We start from the raw sequence: 23804 nt of genomic DNA on the forward strand, positions 1-23804 counted from the left end.
GCTCGTTACCTGTATAAAACACACCTGGGAGACAGAAATCTTTCTGATTGAGAGGGGGTCAAATACTTATTTCCCTCATTAAAATGCAAATCAATTTATAACATTCTTGACATGCGTTTTTCTGGATGTTTTTGTTGTTATTCTGTCTCTCACTGTTCAAATAAATCTACCATTAAAATTATAGACTGATCATGTATTTGTCAGTGGGCAAACGTACAAAATCAGCAGGGGATCAAATATTTTTTTCCCTCACTGTACTAATTGATTAAAAAACATAATTTTTTTGTTTAAATGTTTAAAAAAGGTATAATCTTCATAAATGATATCATAGGTAGGACAGGTGGAGTTATGTCACACATGCAGCTAACAAAAACATATGGAAATGTCTGCTCTACCCAAAATTACAACCAAATAATTGCAGAATTATCGCAAAAATGGAAGAGGAAAGTGGAAGGGGGAATAAGTAAGGAACTTGTCTGTCGGCCGTGCATTAAAACCATAATTGGTTAAAGAAAATTGTGATAAATAAAAAAGTATACCAGTTTCATTTAAGGACCAAAGGATTGACAGCCGTCCTATTTGAATTGCAAAATAGTTGGCATAGTGTTTATGAACTGATACGCAAAACAACGCCAAATTAAACTTTGCATTTTTCAATTTTAATTATTATACAAAATTCTTGCTACCAATAGAATGTTATTTATATGGGGGATACAATCTTCCCAGCTCTGCAGATTTTGCTGCAAAGAGACAGAATCATTAGATCATTTGGTTTGGTACTGTCCATTTGTAGCTTGTTTTTGGACACAGGTTCACGAATGGCTAAAGGATTGCAATATTTACCTGGAGCTGTAGATAGCACTACTGGGTGATCTGAAAAGTCATAGTCAATCGATCAATAATATAATAATATTTTTAGCAAAAATGTTTATTTTTAATTCACAATCTGTAGAAACAATGAGAACAGAAGGGTTCAGAATTTGTGAAACATCACAGTACAGTTGAAAAATATGGCAAATAGAAATCCAATTTGGATGGTGTTAAGAGCTAGATTGGAGGGGTTGAATGGAGCTGAAGGTTGGGACTAATAACTAATAACAACTAAATAACTAATTATGGACATACTGTGTCGATAATACGTTTTTAGGTTATAGGTTGAGAACTTTTGTGAAAGAGCACATTTTGAAAGATATGGCATATAATTTAGAAGCAAACCAGATGGACATTATGAAAATGATCGGAGAGGTTAAGGATAGAGGAAAATAAACTAATTCGAATTATTGTAAAATTATGAACTTATCCTCTGCAGCAGAGGTAACTCTGGGTCTTCCATTCCTGTGGCGGTCCTTGATGGTTTTTGCGACTGCACTTGAAGAAAATTTAAAAGTTATTGAAATGTTCCATATTGACTAATCTTCATGTCTTAAAGTAATGATGGACTGTCGTTTCTCTTTGCTTATTTGAGCTGTTCTTGCCATAATATGGACTTGGTCTTTTACCAAATAGGGCTATCTTCTGTATACCCCCCTTACCTTGTCACAATTCAACTGATTGGCTCAAACGCATTAAGAAGGAAAGAAATTCCACAAATTAACTTTTAAGAAGGCACACCTGTTAATTGAAATGCATTTCAGGTGACTACCTCATGAAGCTGGTTGAGAGAATGCCAAGAGTGTGCAAAGCTGTCATCAAGGGTGGCTATTTGAAGAATCTCAAATCTCAAATATATTTTTACTTGTTTAACACTATTTTGGTTACTACATGATTCCATATATATTATTTAATAGTTTGGATGTCTTCACTATTATTCTACAATGTAGAAAATAGTAAAAATAAAGAAAAACCCTTGAATGAGAAGGTGTGTCTGCTGTTTACTGATTTCACACACCTCGACATCATCACTTTTCAAAGTGCAAGGACGTGTCCGAATCCATATCACCAACCAACATACTGTAGATACAGCCTCTTTCACAGTGAAAAGTCGTGTCCATTTCAGCGCCGTCATTTTGAGTAATGAAGTAAAACATTTTTTTAAAGTCAAATGACAGCATACCCTGTTTCCGGTTTCTGGTTGATGACAACAGCCACGCGAGTACGACAACACGTTGTTAGCACCTCCCTGACCAAGGCCCTTCTCCCCCGATTGCTCAGTCTGGCCGCGCGGCCAGCTCTAGGAAGAGAAGAATGATGGAGGCCACTGTGTTCTTGGGGACCTTCAATGCTGCAGAAATGTTTTTGTACCCTTCCCCAGATCTGTACCTCGACACAATCCTGTCTCTGAGCTCTACGGACAATTCCTTCGACCTCATGGCTTGGTTTTTGCTCTGACATGCACTGTCAACTGTGGGACCTTATATAGACAGGTGTGTGCCTTTCCAAATCATGTCCAATCAATTGAATTTACCACAGGTGGACTCAAATCAAGTTGTAGAAACATCTCAAGGATGATCAATGGAAACAGGATGCAACTGAGCTCAATTTCGAGTCTCATATCAAAAGGTCTGAATACCTATGTAAATAAGGTTTTTTATTTTTTATACATTTGCAAAAATGTCTAACCTGTTTTCGCATTGTCAGTATGGGAAATATATTGTGTGTAGATTGCTGAGGAACATTTTTTATTTAATCTATTTTAGAATAAGGCTGTAACGTAACAAAATGTGGACAAAGTCAAGGGGTCTGCATACTTTCCGAAGGCACTGTATATCCAAAATATTTTTTATGACAGGGCCATTAACAATAACTAGAAATGCTGCATACTCCAAGAAAGGTTAAAATCTCACCTTTTTGGTAAAACATTGTTATAAATTGCTAAGGTGTTGACGACACAAGCTCAATTATACAGTACAAATATGAAATATTTTATGACTTATTTCCTATTCAACAAAACTGTATGAATAAGGCTTGAAATTACTTAAATGCTTTCTAAATATAGTTTAATCAAATTATAATACAACTAACTATAAGATTTCACCTTCCTTATAACAGTAAAATACATATTTGTATTTTTAGTGTTAAAGAAAATGAGCATATTTTCTAAAGGTCTCTCTTAAACATAATGTACAGTTGAAGTCGGAAGTTTACATACACCTTAGCCAAATACATTTAAACTCAGTTTTTCACAATTCCTGACATTTAATCCTAGTAAAAATTCCCCGTCTTAGGTCAGTTAGGATCACCACTTTATTTTAAGAATGTGAAATGTCAGTAGTAGAGAGAATGATTTATTTCAGCTTTTATTTATTTCATCACATTCCCAGTGGGTCAGAAGTTTACATACACTCAATTAGTATTTGGTAGCATTGCCTTTAAATAGTTTAACTTGGGACAAACGTTTCGGGTAGCCTTCCACAAGCTTCCCACAATAAGTTGGGTGAATTTTGGCCCATTCCTCCTGACAGAGCTGGTGTAACTGAGTCAGGTTTGTAGGCCTCCTTGCTCGCACACACTTTTTCAGTTCTGCCCACACATTTTCTATAGGATAGAGGTCGGCTTTGTGATGGCCACTCCCATACCTTGACTTTGTTGTCCTTAAGCCATTTTGCCACAACTTTGGAAGTATGCTTGGGGTCATTGTCCATTTGGAAGACCAATTTTCGACCAATCTTTAACTTCCTGACTGATGTCTTGAGATGTTGCTTCAATATATCCACATAATTTTCCTTCCTCATGATGCCATCTATTTTGTGAAGTGCACCAGTCCCTCCTGCAGCAAAGCACCCCCACAGCATGATGCTGCCACCCCCGTGCTTCACAGTTGGGATGGTGTTCTTCAGCTTGCAAGCCTGCTCCTTTTTCCTCCAAACATAACGATGGTCATTATGGCCAATCAGTTCTATTTTTGTTTATCAGACCAGAGGACATTTCTCCAAAAAGTACGATCTTTGTCCCCATGTGCAGTTTCAAACCGTAGTCTGGCTTTTTTATGGCGGTTTTGGAACAGTGGCTTCTTCTTTGCTGAGCGGCCTTTCAGGTTATGTTGATATAGGACTTGTTTTACTGTGGATATAGATACTTTTGTACCTGTTTCCTCCAGCGTCTTCACAAGTTCCTTTGCTGTTGTTCTGGATTGATTTGCACTTTTCGCACCAAAGTACGTTAATCTCTAGGAGACAGAACGCGTCTCCTTCCTGAGTGGTATGACGGTTGCGTGGTCCCATGGTGTTTATACTTGCGTACTATTGTTTGTACCGATGAACTTCGTACCTTCAGGCATTTGGAAATTGCTCCCAAGGATGAACCAGACTTGTGGAGCTCGACAATTATTTTATTTTGATTTTCCCATGATGTCAAGCAAAGAGGCACTGAGATTGAAGGTAGGCCTTGAAATACATTCACAGGTACACCTCCAATTGACTCAAATTATGTCAATTAGCCTATCAGATGCTTCTAAATCCATGACATCATTTTCTGGAATTTTCCAAGCTGTTTAAAGGCACAGTCAACTTAGTGTATGTAAACTTCTGACCCATTGGAATTGTGATACAGTGAATTATAAGTGAAATAATCTGTCTGTAAACAATTGTTGGAAAAATTACTTCTGTCATGCACAAAGTAGATGTCCTAACCGACTTGCCAAAACTATAGTTTGTTAACAGGAAATTTGTGGAGTGGTTGAAAAACGAGTTTTAATGACTCCAACCTAAGTGTATGTAAACGTGTTAGGAACTCACCTTTCATCTCATATTAATCTTGTCCATGTATGACAAACATAAATGTTTTTTTGTTTAAAATCTATTAATTATTTTAGATCACTAGCTATAAATCGATCTCTGAATGTGCTACAGCGGGGAAACTACACTCTTCTGCTGCACTACGATGTAAGGATTGCAGGCATATGCATTGTTAGTGGCTGTGAGGTAGGGTTCAGCCAGGAGTTGATGGACAGTCAGAAGAGCGAATGAAAGGGTAGGAGGGACATCCCAACTTCAAATGTTGTCAGATTTTTCATCCTGCTTCACATAGGTAAAATAAACATACTCCTGTGTCTGTGAAAATCAGGGCTACCACCCAAGCAAGCAATTTCGATCTACGGTGTCCACAGATCGATTTATGAGTGAAAATGTCAGTCTGAACCAGTACCAGAACCAGGTTCTGGGGACCTGTGTGGTTCTGGTTCTGGAAAAAAACTAAGTGTTACTTTCCTGTTCTCGCTTAAGCCATTGTTAGATTATTTTTGCCCTCAAATGATGTCATCCTTGTATTTGAAGGCCAGAAAATGACATCTTCACTAAAAAGTAGAAATGACAGCCACAATGTAGTGATAGGCTTATTTAAAGAGGCAATCTGCAGTTGCTACACCCATTTTTGTATGTTTAAATTCATGATACAGTATATACCCATTGATACTTGAACAATATAACTTATAGATGCCTTATGAGCTTCGGTCAACTGTTATACCCAATCAGAACCCAAAATATGAGCTTGTTTTACACCTTTGTTTGTAAATAATGTAAATGTAAACCAACACTATAGCCTAAAAACATGGTCAGTCCCTGTATCCATAGCTCTGTCCATGAGTTTGAGCGTGATTACATTCCTCCAACCCCATCCCTCAGCTATTTACAAAATCAGTTGGCCTTTGTTATTGTTAGAACTGCAAATTGCCCCTTTAATGAAGCCTAAATTAGCATTATTATTAAGTGTTATGGTTTATATGGAGACTTTAGCCTGTCACCTTTAAAAACAATTTGCCCTTCCACCATATATTTCAATATATTGCTTTTCTGTATGGGATTGCTGGCTATATAGCATGAACTACATGGCAGGCAGAGCCCACAATGGATGGGATATTAACCTAACCCACGTCTATGAATTATCTAAAATATATGGGTAAAAATGCAGTCCTGTCATTTGCAGACACATGCATGCATTCCAACACACACACACACACACACACACACACACACACACACACACACACACACACACACACACACACACACACACCCCCTCCCTCCATCCCTCCCTCTTGCTGGAGGGGTCTATCCTGCAGGGTTTCCCAAACTCTGTCCTTGGGACCCCAAGGGTGCACGTTTTGGTTTTGTACTAGCACTACACAGCTGATTCAAATAATCAACTAATCATCAAGCTTTGATAATTTGAATCAGCTGTGTAGTGTTAGGGCAATAACCAAAACGTGCACCCCTTGAGGTCCCGAGGACTGAGTTTGGGAAGCGCTGGTCTATCGCCTTTAAAGTCAACGCCCACTTTGCGCTCTCCCCCTATAATGAAACCATATCAACAGTGAGGAGGCACGGCTCACGCATCAGGTATATTATGCATAATTTCATAATGACCAATGTTAGACAAACGACTTATAGCCAAACGGCGATAATTAAGTAAGCTACATTCGCCATCTTACTCGGTAGGTTCCGCGACAAACCTGCATTGCTTGCTAGACAGGGCGTTCGGATTTGAGAATGAGTTGGCAGAGAAGATGATACGGAGGACCTTATCCGTGAGGGTGTAGAAGGCGCATTGCGATGCAGAAGCAAAGATGGGGATACGTTGAAAAGGAGACAAAACGAGCCGTGAAGTCCTAATAATTAAGGAGAATGGTGTTGTTAGCGCGCACCTTTAGACACTGTGACATTTTGCTACAAAAAGGACGACCTGCCTCCGCAACCCGACAATTTCACACCAACGGTGCTGCCAACCGGAGGAGATATGCGGACGCTGTACGTGACTCAAACCCAGGGTACCTCTATACCCCTGCCCTGGATTTGGTCCCCCTAAAGCGGTACCCCGCCCGTCCATAAATCCGAGACTGCACAAAACGGAAACAAAGTAATTCATCGTGATATCAACACCATAACTGCAGATAAAGGCTGTTCCATTTTTTTGCACCGTTATCTCGCACCTCTGCGCAAACGGTAAGTCATGGATAGGCTACCCGATGCACCCGTGGTCAGAATGTTATATTTTATTATCTTTCATTGTTTTCGATAAGAATGGTGACCAAATGAATTGTAATATGTTTATAGTCAAACAACTACATTGGTATAAGTGTCGTGTGTATGTGTTGATCACTTTAAATGAAGTGAAAGTGATTGATTTAAAGCCTGCGTCTTGTTAATGAGATGGGCATTAAGAAATGACATAGGGGAATCCCAGAGTAACCCAATAGCGAGCAATTGTAGGATACTGTTCAGTGCAGTCCCTATTCAGTCATGTGCGCAAGGCAAAGAGCATGTGTGCTCGACGCACCACAGAAACGTTTTGACATGCAAATTAATTGATGTAAGGTAGTTGCATTACCGTTATCCTAGCAGCAGGATAGTATGCTGGCAACACAATCGCGGATTGTTTAATTCAAAATAAGAGTCCCCCTGCAAAGACATGCTAAACTTTGGGTATCCATTTTTATGTTTTTTCGGGGGTTTGACTCTAGTGCAGTACAACTGTTTTTCACAGCACTGCAACCGCCTTTGACGAAATAAATGGATAATTTGGCAAAGTTTAATATTGTATTATTTATACCAGCATTTCTTTTGAAAGTTTACACAAATACTGAAATTTGCAATGGAGGCTGCTGAGGGGATGGCGGCTCATAATAATGGCTGGAACAGTGCAAATGGAATGGCATCAAACACATGGAAACCATGTAAACTCAGCAAAAAAAGAAATGGCCTCTCACTGTCAACTGCGTTTATCAAATCAGATTTTATTTGTCACATACACGTGTTTAGAAGATGTTATTGCGGGTGTAGCGAAATGCTTGTGCTGTATGTGTAAGGTTAGGGTAAGGGTTAAGGTTAGGGTTATGGTATAGGGTAGGGATGTCCCAAGGATCCCAGATACCAATTACCATAAACATATAGGCGCTATGGATGCAAGTACTGGCCATCCATTAACCTTTTCACGTGTGAGTTCCAGATATCTCTAACAGTTGCCCCAGCCTGAGTTTTTTTTATGCTTGTGATGTAAGAATGAATGCATTCACTGTTCCAAAATATGATTATTACGCAACAGGACATTTAACCCGCGCTGCCCTCAAACCAGAGCACGCTGCCTGCTAATTATCTATAGGCAATGTTTAACATTGTCCATTTCTAATTATTTTCTAACAAGTTTTATTTTCTAACAACAGTTTGAATTAAGGTGTGTTCCACCTCCTCATGAATTCACATAAGACGTAGCCCATTTCACTGTTGCGGACAATTTATGTTTGAGGAGCCCAAGCAAGATTTGACGGTACATGGCCCCGTCCATCGCCCAAGAAAGACACCGACCGCTGGAAAAAAACTATTTTCTTGTTTAACATAGAGATTATGCTCCAATAGTCTTCCCAGCACAGACCTGACTAACGAGACATGCTGGACTTGGTCAGCAGAATAGACCAAAATGTAATCCATATAAACCACTACACCCCGTCCCAGCATGTCCCGAAACACTTTGTTAATAAAGGCCTGGAAGAAGGAGCATTAGACAGGCCAAAGTGCATTACGAGATACTCGTAATGCCCCGTGGTCGTAGAAAATGCCGTTTTCCATTCGTCACCTGCTTGAATGCGCACAAGATTGTAGGCGCTCCTCAAGTCCATTTTCGTGAAGTACTGCGCCCCGTGCATTTGTTCGATGATCAAATAAAATAAAATAAAAATGGATTTGTCACATACTAGTGTTTAGCAGATGTTATTGCGGGTGTAGCGAAATGCTTGTGCTTCTAGCTCCGACAGTGCAGTAATATCTAACAAGTAATATCTAACAATTTCACAACATATACCCAATACACACAAATCTAGTAAGGAATGGAATTTAAGAATATATAAATATATGGACAAGCAATGACAGAGCGGCATGGACTAAGATACAATAGAATATTATAGAATACAGTATATTATACATTATTCAAGTGACTAGTGTTCCATTTCTTAAAGTGGCCAGTGAATTCAATAGGCAGTAGCAGCCTCTAATGTGCTAGTGATGGCTATTTAACAGTCTGATGGCCTTGAAATAGAAGCTGTTTTTCATTCTCTCGGTCCCAGCTTTGATGCACCTGAACTGACCTCGCCTTCTGGATGATAGCGGGGTGAACAGGCAGTGGCTCAGGTGGTTGATGTCCTTGATGATCTGTTTGGCCTTCCTGTGACATCGGGTGCTGTAAGTGTGTTGGAGGGCGGGTAGTTTGCCCCCGGAAATGTGTTCGGCAGTCCGCACCACCCTCTGAAGAGTCCTGCGGTTGAGGGCGGTGCAGTTGCCGTACCAGGCAGTGATACATACAGCCCAACAGGATGCTCTCAATTGTGCATCTGTAAAAGTTTGAGGGTTTTAGGTGCCAAGCCTCCTGAGGTTGAAGTGGCTCTGTTGCGCCTTCACCACACTGTCTGCGTGGGTGGACCATTTCAGTTTGTCAGTGATGTGTACGCCAAGGAACTTGAAGCTTTCTACCTTCTCCACTGCGGTCCCGTCGATGTGGATAGGGGGGTGCACCCTCCTCTGTTTCCTGAAGTCCACGATCATCTCCTTTGTTTTGTTGACGTTGAGTGAGAGGTTATTTTCCTGACACCACACTCCCAGAGCCCTTACCTCCTCCCTGTAGGCGGTCTCGTCATTGTTGGTAATCAAGCCTACTACTGTTGTCTTCTGCAAACTTGATGATTGAGTTGGAGGCGTGCTTGGCCACGCAGTCATGGGTGAAAAGGGAGTACAGGAGGGGCCTGAAAACGCACCCTTGTGGGGCCCCAGTGTTGAGGATCAGGGAAATGGAGATGTTGTTTCCTACCTTCACCACCTGGGGGTGGCAGTCAGGAAGTCCAGGACCCAGTTGCACAGGGCGGGGTTCAGACCAAGGGCCTCAAGCTTAATGATGAGCTTGGAGGGTACTATGGTGTTGAATGCTGAGCTATAGTCAATGAACATCATTCTTACATAGGTATTCCTCTTGTCCAGATGGGATAGGGCAGTGTGCAGTGTGATGGCGATTGCATCGTCTGTGGATCTATTGGGGCGTTAAGCAAATTGAAGTGGGTCTAGGGTAACTAGTCTCTCAAAGCACTTCATGATGACAGAGGTGAGTGCTACGGGGCAATAGTCATTTAGTTCAGTTGCCTTTGCTTTCTTGGGTACAGGAACAATGGTGGCCATCTTGAAGCATGTGGGAACAGCAGACTGGGAAAGGGAGAGATTGAATATGTCCATAAACACACCAGCCAGCTGGTCTGCGCATGCTCTGAGGACACAGCTAGGGATGCCATCTGGGCCGGCAGCCTTGCGGGGGTTAACATGCTTAAATGTATTACTCACGTCGGCCACGGAGAAGGAGAGGCCACAATCCTTGGTAGTGGGCCTCATCGGTGGCACTGTGTTATCCTCAAAGTGGGTGAAGAAGGTGTTTAGCTTGTCTGGAAGCGAGCCGTCGGAGTCCTTTTGTAGTCCGTGATTGTCTGTAGACCCTGCCACATACGTCTCGTGTCTGAACCGTTGAATTGCGACTCCACTTTGTCTCTATACTGATGTTTTGCCAGTTTAATTGCCTTGCGGAGTGAGTAGCTACACTGTTTGTTTGTATTCTGCCATATTCCCAGTCACCTTGCCATGGTTAAATGCAGTGGTTCGCGCTTTCAGTTTTGCGCGAATGCAGCCATCTATCCACGGTTTCTGGTTAGGGTAGGTTTTAATAGTCACAGTTGGCACAACATCACCTATACACTTCCTGATAAACTCAGTCACCATTTCAGTGTATTCGTCTAAATTATTTTCGCAAGCTATCCGGAACATATCCCAGTCCGCGTGATCAAAACAATCTTGAAGCGTGCATTCCAATTGGTCAGACCAGCGTTGAATAGTCCTTAGCACGGGTACTTCCTGTTTGAGTTTCTGCCTATAGGAAGGGAGGAGCAAAATGGAGTCTTGGTCAGATTTGCCGAAAGGAGGGCGGGGGAAGGCCTTATAACCATCCCGGAAGTTCGAATAGCAATGGTCGAGGATTTTAGCAGCGCGAATACAACAGTCGATATGTTGATAGAACTTCGGCAGCCTAGTCCTCAAATTTGCTTTGTTAAAATCCCCGGCTACAATAAATGCAGCCTCAGGATATGTGGTTTCCAGTTTGCATAAAGTCCAGTGAAGTTCTTTGAGTGCCGTCATGGAATCGGTTTGAGGGGGAATAAACACGGCCGTGACTATAACCAAAGAAAATTCTTGGTCGGCATTTCATTGTGAGGTATTCTAGGTCGGGTGAACAGAAGGACTTGAGTTCCTGTATGTTACTACAATTACACCATTAGTTATTAATCATGAAACACACACCTCCACCCTTCTGCTTCCCAGAGAGATATTTATTCCTGTCTGCGTGATGAACTGAGAACCCATCTGGCTGGAACGATTTAGACAAAATATCCCCAGAGAGCCATGTTTCCGTGAAACAAAGTATGTTACAGGCCTTGACGTCTCTCTGGAAATAAATCCTTGCCCGGAGCTCGTCGAGCTTGTTAACCAGAGACTGAACATTAGCGAGTAGTATACTTGGATGCGGTGGGTGGTGTGCGTGCCTCCTAATTCGAACCAGCAGGCCGCTCCGAGTGCCTCTCCTCCGCCGGCGATGTTTTGGGTCAGCCGCTGGAATCGGTAGAACAAATGTTGGATGACAAGGATGGGATTCAAACCCATGCATGCAGAGCACAATGGATTAGCAGTCCATTGTCTTAAACACTCAGCCACCTCGTCCTGTAAATATTTGTATGAACATAACAAGATTCAACAACTGAGACATAAACTGAACAAGTTCCACAGAAATATGACTAACAGAAATTGAATAATGTGTCCCTGAACAAAGGGGGGTCAAAATCAAAAGTAACAGTCAGTATCTGGTGTGGCCACCAGCTGCATTAGGTACTGCAGTGCATCTCCTCCTCATGGACTGCACCAGATGTGCCAGTTCTTGCTGTGAGATGTTACCCCACTCTTCCACCAAGGCACCTGCAAGTTTCCGGACATCTCTGGGGGGAATGGCCCTAGCCCTCACCTTCCGATCCAACAGGTCCCAGAGGTGCTCAATGGGATTGAGATCCGGGCTCTTCGCTGGCCATGGCAGAACACTGACATTCCTGTCTTGCAGGAAATCACGCACAGAACGAGCAGTATGGCTGGTGGCATTGTCATGCTGGAGGGTCATGTCAGGATGAGCCTGCAGGAAGGGTACCACATGAGGGAGGAGGATGTCTTCCCTGTAATGCACAGCATTGAGATTGCCTGCAATGACAACAAGCTCAGTCCGATGATGCTGTGACACACCGCCCCAGACCATGACCGACCCTCCACCTCCAAATCGATCCCGCTCCAGAGTACAGGCCTCGGTGTAATGCTCATTCCTTCGACGATAAACGCGAATGCAACCATCACCCCTGGTGAGACAAAACCACGACTCGTCAGTGAAGAGCACTTTTTGCCAGTCCTGTCTGGTCCAGCGACGGTGGGTTTGTGCCCATAGGTGACATTGTTGCCAGTGATGTCTGGTGAGGACCTGCCTTACAACAGGCCTTCAAGCCCTCAGTCCAGCCTCTCTCAGCCTATTGCGGACAGTATGAGCACTGATGGAGGGATTGTGCGTTCCTGGTGTATTGGCTTGTAGAGAACTTTTCTACCGGTCTCAGCTAAAGTGGGGTGGGAAATACTCAGTAGGGTCACTACTAACCAAATATGTGTAGTTTTGGAGGGGGGAGTGTGTCATACATATCCGACAGAGGGCACCTCGCCTCGAGCTCCGATAAAACATTGCAGGTTTGTACATTTTTTTTTTCTCAAATGTTCTTAATCAGTTTGTTTTGTTCATTACTACATACATCCGGGTAGAACTATTGGAATACGAATCGCTGGGTACTCACCGTCCACCTGAATTCCCTGAGATGGCGGAACAATGGACTATTTTTTTCTACCGGAGAGTAGGAAGCGACGACACCGACGGGGAGGTAGATGTGGTGGGGTCTTAGTAAGATTTAAGACACCGGGCGACCTGTCCTCCATTACCGAGCATACTACTACTACTACTACTATGTTCAATCATTAGTGAATAAACTTGACGAACTCGAGGATCTCCTTCCAGAGGGACATCAGATCCTGCAACATACTCTGTTTTTCAGAGACTTTGCGAGCTTCTGCTCCCCCGACATGGAATAGTTGGTCATTAAATGTCGGCCTCTTTACCTTCTGAGAGAGTTCTCAGGGATTATCACAATGGCTGTATGCATCCCGCCCCAAGCCGTAACCAAAAAGGCTCTCAAAGATCTTCATTGGACCCTGAAAAAACTGGAGACCGCATTCCCGGAGGCAGCATTCATTGTTGTGGGGGACTTTAACAAAAATAATTTGAGAACCATGCTCCCAAATTATTACCAACACATTGACTGTCTAACACGCGGAAATTCTACTCTTGACCATTTCTACACGCCTTTTCGACACGGGTATAAGGCCCTCTCCCGTACTTCTTTAGGCAAATCCGACCATAACTCTATCTTGCTTCTCCCCGCCTACAAACAAAAACTTGAGGGAAGTTCCGGTGGTCAGGTCTGTACTGCGTTGGTCAGACCAATCAGAATTCACGCTCCAAGACTGTTTTGATCACATGGACTGGAATATGTTCCGGGTCACCTCTGGAGATAAATAACATCAATGAATATGACGATTCAGTCACCGGATTAATAAAAATGCATAGATGACGTGATACCGATAATGTCTTTCAAAACGTTACCGACTCAAAAACTGTGGATTGATAGCAACCTTGTAGGAAAACTGAAAGAGTGAGATGCTGCTTATAAACAGGGCAAGGTGACCGGGGACAATTTTGGTTAAACAGTAAAAATACGACCTACGCAGATCGATCAAGATGGCGAAACACAAGTATAGGGAAAAAGTGGAGAAGCAATTCAGAGGGTCGGACACAAGGCATAAGTGGCATGGGCTCCTAACAATCATGGATTACAAAAAGAAAGCCAGCCACATCGCGGTCACCAACGCCACCCTACCGGAGAAGCTAAACACCTTTTTCTCATGATTCGAGGACAATGAGCCTGAGCTGCCAAGCAGAGCCCCCGATGACAACTACTCAGTCTCCACTGAGATGGCGTAGCAGTGCGGTCGTGTTTTTTTCTGTGTCCTTGTGTAAATAGCCAGGTTTTTTTGTCTATTTTGTATATATTTCTCAATTTTACTTTTCATTCTTTAACTAAATATACTTTCCTGCAACCCGCCTCACCCAACGTGGAAAGGATTATATTATTTCTTTATAACTTTTATCAAGAACCTTAAGCTGAAACTAGTCTAGCTGCAACCGAATGGCTACTTGCTATTAGCCCCCGTTAGCGTCTTCACCATTGTCCGTGGCCTGCACTACCCACCAGCTAGCTCTAGCTCTAGCCTGGACAATTTGTCGGCCAGTCTGCACAGCGCGCTATCGACCCAGAGCATATTGGATTTGCTGCCGGAATCACTGGACCCTAGCGCCGGATCATCGCAACCAGCTAGCTGCAACCAAATGGCTGTTGTCGTTGGCTAATTACCATTACCCCTTAGCAAGCACCAGTTAGCCTTGAGCTAGCCTCGAGCCAGGCCCATCTCCCGGCTATCTACCTCTCTGTCAACCAGACGGGACCTCCTAGTGTTGACACGGAGCCCCACCGATCCAACACATCTAGTTTGCCGACAAAATCGTCTGATGTGGTTTCAACAGGCTTCCCGTTACGACGTCGACCACGAAGATCCATCTGCTAACCCCGGCCCGCTAACACGCGCAAGCCAGGCCTCTTGCTCGCCAGTGCTGTAGCGGCCCCCGAACTACCTCCGAACTCTCCTATTGCTGTTCACCGGACCTTATGATAACTCAGCTATACAGCTGATGCCTGCTGGACTGTTCCTTTATACAGTACTGCATCCTGTTTATGTTTAGCCTCAGCCCAAACTTTGTCGCCATTACCAGCTGTTGTCTTAGCTCTCTCGAATAACACCTGTGATTGCTTTATGCCTCTCTCCCATGTCAATATGCCTTGCTTATTGCTGTTTCGGTTATTTCCTATTGTACTATTTCACTGTAGAGCCCCCAACCCAGCTCAACCTGCCTTAGACAGCTCCTTTGTCCCACCCCCCATTCACACGGAGACCGACTCAATTGCTGCCTCCAGTGATGCTATCTCTTTCATCGTTACCCAGTGCTTAGGTTTACCTCTACTGTACTCATATCCTTCCATATCCTTGTCTGTACATAATGCCCTGAATCTATTCTACAACGCCCGGAAATCTGCCCCTTTTTTTCTCTGTACCCAACGCACTAGAAGACCAGTTCTTAAAGCCTTTAGCCATATCCTTATTCTACTCCTCCTCTGTTCCTCTGGTGATGTAGAGGTTAACCCAGGCCCGGTAGCCCCCAGTATCACTCCTACTCCCCAGGCGTTATCATTTGTTGACTTCTGTAACCGTAAAAGCCTTGGTTTCTTGCACGTTAGCATCCAAAGCCTCCTCCCTAAGTTTGAGTTATTCACTGCGTTAGCACACTCTGCCAACCATAATGATCTAGCAGTGTCTGAATCCTGACTTAGGAAGGCCACCAAAAATTCAGAAATGTCCATACCCAACTACAACATTTTCCATCTCGATGGAACTGCCAAAGGGGGTGGGATTGCAATCCACTGTGGAGATAGCATGCAGAGCTCTATTATACTATCCAGGTCTGTGTCCAAACAGTTTGAGCTTCTACTTCTAAAAATCCACCTTTCCAGAAATAAGTCTCTCACTGTTGCCGCTTCCTACAGACCCCACTCAGCCCGAGCCGTGCCCTGGACACCATATGTGAACTGATTATCCCCCATCTATCCTCAGAGTTCGTACTGCTTGGTGACATAAACTAGATGCCCTCAATCTCACACAAATGATCAAAGAACCTACCAGGTACAACCCAAAATCTGTAAACATGGGCACCCTCATAGATATCATCCTGACAAATGTACCCTCTAAATACACCTCCGCTGTCTTCAACCAGAATCTCAGCGATCACTGCCTTATTGCCTGCGTCCGTAATGGGTCCGTGGTCAAATGACCACCCCTCATCACTGTCAAACGCTCCCTAAAACACTTCAGCGAGCAGGCCTTTCTAATTGACCTGGCCCTGGTATCCTGGATGGATATTGACCTCATTCCATCAGTAGAGGATGCCTGGTTGTTCTTTAAAAGTGCTTTCCTCTCAATCTTAAATAAGCATGCCCCATTCAAAAAATTCAGAACTAAGAACAAATATAGCCCCTGGTTCTCCTCAGACTTGACTGCCCTTGACCAGCACAAAAACATCCTGTGGCGTACTACATTCGCATCGAACAGCCCCCGCGATATGCAACTTTTAAGGGAAGTCAGGAACCAATATATATACAATCAGTTGGAAAGCAAAGGCTAACTTTTTCAAACAGAAATTTGCATCCTGTAGCACTAACTCCAAAAAGTTTTGGGACACTGTAAAGTCCATGGAGAATAAGAGCACCTCCTCCCAACTGCCCACTGCACTGAGGCTAGGAAACACTGTCACCACCGATAAATCTACAATAATCGAGAATTTCAACAAGCATTTTGCTACGGCTGGCCATGCTTTCCACCTGGCTACTACTACCCTGGCCACGAGCTCTGCACCTCCGCTGCAACTTGCTAGACAATCTGGACCCTTTCTTTCTAAAATTAGCCACCAAAATTGTCGCAACCCCTATTACTAGCCTGTTCAACCTCTCTTTCGTAACGGCTGAGATCCCCAAAGATTGGAAAGCTGCCGCGGTTATCCCCCTCTTCAAAGGGGGTGACACTCTAGATCCAAACTGTTACAGACCTATATCCATCCTGCCCTGCCTTTCGAAAGTTTTTGAAAGCCAAGTTAACAAACAGATCACCGACCATTTCGAATCCCACCGTACCTTCTCCGCTATGCAATCCGGTTTCCAAGCTGGTCATGGGTGCACCTCAGCCACGCTCAAGGTCCTAAGCGATATTATAACTGCGATCGATAAAAGACAGTACTGCGCAGCCGTCTTCATCGACCTGGCCAAGGCTTTCGACTCTGTCAACCACCGCATTCTTATTGGCAGACTAAATAGCCTTGGTTTCTCAAATGACTGCCTCGCCTGGTTCACCAACTCAGATAGAGTTCAATGTGTCAAATCGGAGGGCCTGTTGTTTGGACCTCTGGCAGTCTCTATGGGGGTGCCACAGGGTTCAATTCTCAGGGCCGACTCTATTCTCTGTGTATATCAATGATGTTGCTCTTGCTGCTGGTGATGCTCGGATCTCGGATGAGGGAAAAAAGTATTTGATCCCCTGCGGATTTTGTACGTTTGCACACTGACAAAGAAATGACCAGTCTATAATTTTAATGGTAGGTTTATTTGAACAGTGAGAGACAGAATAACAACAAATAAATCCAGGAAACGCATGTCAAAAATGGTATAAATTGATTTGCATTTTAATGAGGGAAATAAGTATTTGACCCCTCTGCAAAACAAGACTTAGTACTTGGTGGCAAAACCCTTGTTGGCAATCACAGAGGTCAAACGTTTCTTGTAGTTGGCCACCAGGTTTGCACACATCTCAGGAGGGATTTTGTTCCACTCCTCTTTGCAGATCTTCTCCAAGTCATTAAGGTTTCATGGCTGATGTTTGGCAACTCGAACCTTCAGCTCCCTCCACAGATGTTCTATGGGATTAAGGTCTGGAGACTGGCTAGGCAACTCCAGGACCTTAATGTGCTTCTTCTTGAGCCACTACTTTGTTAACTTGGCCGTGTGTTTTGGGTCATTGTCATGGTGGAATACCAATCCACGACCCATTTTCAATGCCCTGGCTGAGGGAAGGAGGTTCTCACCCAAGATTTGACAGTACATGGGCCCCGTCCATTGTCCCTTTGATGCGGTGAAGTTGTCCTGTCCCCCTGTTTGATGGTGGGGATGGTGTCATTGGGGTCATAGGCATCATTCCTCCTCCTCCAAACACGTTGAGTTGATGGCAAAGAGCTCAATTTTGGTCTCATCTGACCACAACACTTTCACCCAGTTCTCCTCTGAATCATTCAGATGTTCATTGGCAAACTTCAGACGGGCATGTATATGTGCTTTCTTGAGCAGAGGGACCTTGCGGGCGCTGCAGGATTTCAGTCCTTCACGGTGTAGTGATTTACCAATTGTTTTCTTGGTGACTATGGTCCCAGCTGCCTTGAGATCATTGACAAGATCCTCCCGTGTAGTTCTGGGCTGATTCCTCACCATTCTCATGATCATTGCAACTCCACGAGGTGAGATCTTGCATGGAGCCCCAGGCCGAGGGAGATTGACAGTTATTTTGTGTTTCTTCCATTTGCGAATAATCGCACCAACTGTTGTCACCTTCTCACCAAGCTGCTCGGCGATGGTCTACAGGGAGGAGGTAGGCGGAATGGTACCAGGTAAACAACCTCTGCCTTAGCGTTAGCAAAACAAAGGAGCTGATTGTGGACTTCAGGAGAAACCAGACTGGACACACCCCCATCCTCATCAACAGGGCCGCCATGGAGACGGTCAATAAATTCAAATTCCTCAGCTTACACATCTCGGAGAAGCTGAAATGGACTAACCACACGGACTCCGTGGTGAAGAAGGCACGACAGCGTCTCTTCAACCTCAGGATGCTGAAGAAATGTGGCCTGTCCCTGAGGGTCTTCACAGTGTTCTACAGGAGCACCATCGAGAGCACACTGTCCGGCTGCATCACAGCCTGGTACGGCAACTCCACCGCCGCGGACCCCAAGGCATTTCAGAGGGTGATACGTGCAGCCGAACGCACCATTGGGTGCACACTGCCTGCCCTACAGGACACCTACAACACCAGGTGTCGCAGGAAGACCAAGAAGATCATCAGGGACCCCAGCCACCCAAGCCATGCCCTTTTCTCCCCGCTTCAATCACTCAGATATGGGAAGTGCAGGAGCATCATGGTAAAAACTGGAAGACTGGCCAATAGTTTCTACCCTCAGACCATCAGGCTACTAAATATGGAGTAAAAAGTACATTATTTTCTTTAGGAATATAGTGAAATAAAAGTTCCAAAATATAAAAAGTAAAGTATAGCTACCCAAAAAAACAACTTAAGTACTTTACACTACTGGCCAGTGGGAAAACGTTTGTGCAAGGCCTGTTCTGACTAGAGATGCGCAAATGTCTGCATACTTGATCTGGGGAAACACTGGGGAAGTGCTTGGGCTCTCGTCGAAGAGAGCAGTTTGTCCGGGTCAGTAACGCCTCAAACGTAAATTGTCCGCTACAGTGAAATGGGCTACTTATTATGTGAATTAATGAGGAGGTGGAACACACCTCAATTCAAACTGTTAGAAAATAAAACCTGTAAAAAAATAATATGAAATTGACAAGTTGAAACAGCCTATAGATAATTAGCAGGCAGCGTGTCTTGGTTTGAGGGCAGCGCAGGTTAACTCTCCTGTTGCGTAACAATCACATTTTGGAACAGTGAGTGCATTCTGACATCATGCGCATTCAAAAAACTCATGCTGCGGCGACCGTTAGAAAGTTAACACACGTGAAAAGGTTAAAACATATTTTTTTATCTTTTTTCAGAAATTACTTATTGCATTTTCTTGTTGACACAATAAAAGTGGCCATTGATTAAAATTCAATGCAGGCTTTTATTTTGAAGGTTTCCTCATTACCATAGGAAAGTGATGTCATCATTTGTGTTGCTGGCAGAATACTAGTGCTAGGTGTGATAGTAAGATGTGCGAACTATTTAATTTGCCTGTCAATATTCAGAGTATTATGCTAAACATTATGATAGGCTACTGATTGTAACATAACTTTGTGGTGAATAATGCCCTTGGGAGTAGAGAATAATGCTTACTCTATGTAGCTAAGCATTGACATTATGCCATCATGTCAGATGTGAGTGGGTTTATGTTATGCCTATAGCCAGGGTGTCAGAGCTCCAGTCTTCAAGGGCAGACATGTCTGCTGGTTCTCGTTCTATCCTTTTCATCTGAGACTGATTGAGTCCTGGGAAACGGAAACAATTACCCTTTCACAATATCATGCAGACTCAAACAATATTGTGCTGGCTCAGTTATTTTTATTTCACATTGTTCTTTTCAGAACGGTTCCAGTAACTATGGGGGATCTGTAACCAGGCGAGCTCAGTACGCCTTGATTTGGGCTCGGTTCGGCTCAGTTGTGTCAAAAGCCTCCGTGTGTGCATTCTGTGGGTAATCAGTGACTTTAATCGATCAATTCAGTGATAGTACAGGGAGAGATAAGGCAGCAAGACTGCAGCCCCTGAAGACAAGATATTTGCCCTCTGGCCTTTGCATACAAACAGTATAGTCACCTCAAACCAAGTGGGACACACCCAGGATTTATCAAAGCAAACTGTAACATCTTATATTGAAATTCAAATAGGCCTAATGTCTATTAATTTTTTTACTTGTACATTTTCAATACATCACAGTCACCACCAACAACCACCTTAAACATACAACATGGGGAATTCCACGGAATTTCACTTTAAAATGTATGCCAAACAAAAACCATTGATTTCAAAGTTTAACAATCAATACTCTATGCACAAGGACTACTTTGAGCGATTTACACAAAGTTTCACAAAAACACATTTACTGGAACAACAGTGCAGATGCAAACTTTGTCAACAGAATTACGGTAAAATCTCCCTTAGTTTTTTATGCGACCACATTTTCCAAAAACTCTGTTAAATATCTGTTCCAAATTAAGATTCAAAGATGTCTGCAGAAAGAATAGGGTGTCCGCTATGACATGACACCTTTTGAGTAAAAAAATATAATAATTTGGTTATTGAAATACAGTAGGTGAAGTTGATCTATATCCGGTAACAGAATTACATCCTAGGTCCCTGATCTGTACTATACAGAAATGCATAATCTGGATACATAAAGGTATAAATATACAATATCCTTCTATTGCATATTTGGGTATTATTCTACACACTGGCTATTATTGTAATGAGCTCCGCCCCCAAACAAGACCACATTTTGCTGGTCCGTACCAGACCAAATCTGAAACAATAATAGATGTCTATGTCTAACAAAAAATGTAGACAGCATAGTGGAATTCACTACGTTACAGTATAGTATAGTAAAGAAGATATGTTCAGTAGAGTACAGTACATTATACTGTACTCTAGTGTACAGTACTGCACTCTACCTTTCTTTACTGTACTGTTCTCAACTGTGCTATACTGTACTGTGATGTCCAACTTGTGAAACATAGATGTCTATGATTGGTTCAGATTTGGTCCGGCCAGGGCAGACTGACCAAATTTCAACTCCTTTTCAATGTCCATGGACGTCCGGTGTCGGTCGGTGCGCAGTGGGTGAGGATGCTTGTTACAGTAAATGGAAAGACTGTAAGTGTGTGTGTGTGTGTGTGTGTGTGTGTGTGAGCTTTCACAGTCTTGCTTTGACCACCAGATTGCAGAAAGAGAGAAAAAAAACAGCTACAGTTAAAGTCGGAAGTTTACATACACTTAGGTTGGAGTCATTAAAACTTGTTTTTAAACCACTCCACAAATTTCTTGTTAACAAACTGTAGTTTTGGCAAGTCGGTTAGGACATCTATTTTGTGCATGACACAAGTATTTTTACCAACAATTATTTACAGACAGATTATTTCAGTTAAAATTCACTGTATCACAATTCCAGTGGGTCAGAAGTTTACATACACTTAAGTTGACTGTGCCTTTAAACAGCTTGGAAAATTCCAGAAAACGATGTCATGGCTTTAGAAGCTTCTGATAGACCAATTGACATAATTTGAGTCAATTGGAGGTGTACCTGTGGATGTATTTCAAGGCCTACCTTCAAACTCAGTGCCTCTTTGCTTGACATCATGGGAAAATTAAAAGAAATCAGCCAAGACCTCAGAAAAAAAATTGTAGACCTCCAGTCTGTTTCATCCTTGGGAGCAATTTCCCAACGCCTGAAGGTACCACGTTAATCTGTACAAACAATAGTATGCAAGTATAAACACCATGGGACCACGCAGCCGTCATACCGCTCAGGAAGGCTCCTAGAGATGAACGTACTTTGGTGCAAAAAGTGCAAATCAATCCCAGAACAACAGCAAAGGACCTTGTGAAGATTCTGGTGGAAACAGGTACCAAAGGTATCTATATCCACAGTAAAACGAGTCCTATATCGACATAACCTGAAAGGCTGCTCAGCAAGGAAGAAGCCACTTCTCCAAAACTCAACTGCCATTAAAAAGCCAGACTACGGTTTGCAACTGCACATGGGGACAAAGATCGTACATTTTGGAGAAATGTCCACTGGTCTGATTAAACAAAAATATAACTGTTTGGCCATAATGACCATCGTTATGTTTGGAGGAAAAAGGGGGGCGCTTGTAAGCCGAAGAACACCATCCCAACCGTGAAGCACGGGGGTGGCAGCATCATGCTGTGGGGGTGATTTGCTGCAGGAGGGACTGTTGCACTTCACAAAATAGATGGCATCATGAGGAAGGAAAATTATGTGGATATATTGAAGCAACATCTCATGACATCAGTCAGGAAGTTAAAGCTTGGTCGCAAATGGGTCTTCCAAATTAACAATGACCCCAAGCATACTTCCAAAGTTGTAGCAAAATGGCTTAAGGACAACAAAGTCAAGGTATTGGAGTGGCCATCACAAAGCCCTGACCTCAATCTTATAGAAAATTTGTGGGCAGAACTGAAAAAGCGTGTGCGAGCAAGGAGGCCTACAAACCTGACTCAGTTACACCAGCTCTGTCAGGAGAAATGGGCCAAAATTCACACAACTTATTGTGGGAAGCTTGTGGAAGGCTACCCGAAACGTTTGACCCAAGTTAAACAATGTAAAGGCAATGCTACCAAATACTAATTGAGTGAATGTAAACTTCTGACCCACTGGGAATGTGATGAAATAAATAAAAGCTGAAATACATCATTCTCTCTACTATTATTCTGACATTTCACATTCTTAAAATAAAGTGGTGATCCTAACTGATCTAAGAGAGGGAATTTTTTTACTAGGATTAAATGTCAGGAATTGTGCCTTCAGGAAGTATTCACACCCCTTGACTTATGTAACATTTTGTTGTGTTACAGCCTGAATTTAAAATGGAATAAATTTAGATTTTGTGACTGGCCTAAACACAATACCCCATTTATGTCAAAGTGGAATTTTGTTTTTAGAAATCTTTACAAATTAAATAAAAAATGAAAAGCTGAAATATCTTGAGTCAATAAGTATTCAACCCCTTTGTTATGGCAAGCCTAAATATGTTAAGGGGTACACATTTGCTTAACAAGTCACATAATAAGTTGCATGTAATAATTGCAATAATAGTGTTAAACAACTTTTTTATGACTACCTCATCTCTGTACACCACACATTCAATTACCTGTAAGGTTCCTCAGTCGAGCAGTGAATTTCAGACACAGATTCAACCACAAAGACCAGGGAGGTTTTCCAATGTCTTGCAAAGAAGGGCACTTACGTAATTTTTTATTATTTATTTTTTTGTAATTTTTTTTGTTATTTCTTTCATTATTGTTTTTCATATCCTTTAAAAAAGATATATTCCCCTTTTATTACTTTCCAACCCCACCACCCTTTCCCTAAGTGGAGTAAACTAGTGAACAACAATGCTTAGGCCTCTACTTCCAGCTAATACTTACTATATACATTTTATGGACACGGGGATCATGGGATCGGTACGTCAAAAATCTCTTCCCAACTATTTTGCAATCTAAATGGGACGGCTGTCAATCCTTTGGTCCTTAAATGAAACGGGCATACTTTTTTAA

At 42.8% G+C, this 23804-nt stretch overlaps 1 protein-coding gene across 2 annotated transcripts in view; it reads left to right on the forward strand.

Annotated features, from left to right (window-relative positions):
- Positions 1-6244: 6244 nt before the first annotated feature.
- Positions 6245-23804, forward strand: part of LOC121536631 (E3 ubiquitin-protein ligase HECW2-like) — an 82592-nt gene continuing 65032 nt past the window's right edge. For both annotated transcript variants that reach the window (XM_041844042.2, XM_041844041.2), the window contains exon 1: positions 6245-6875. The gene's annotated coding sequence lies outside the window, so the exon portion shown is untranslated. The remainder of the gene's footprint in view (positions 6876-23804) is intronic.

The sequence above is a fragment of the Coregonus clupeaformis genome, chromosome 23, assembly GCF_020615455.1.
Source record: "Coregonus clupeaformis isolate EN_2021a chromosome 23, ASM2061545v1, whole genome shotgun sequence".
NCBI classification, from domain to species: Eukaryota; Metazoa; Chordata; class Actinopteri; order Salmoniformes; family Salmonidae; genus Coregonus; species Coregonus clupeaformis.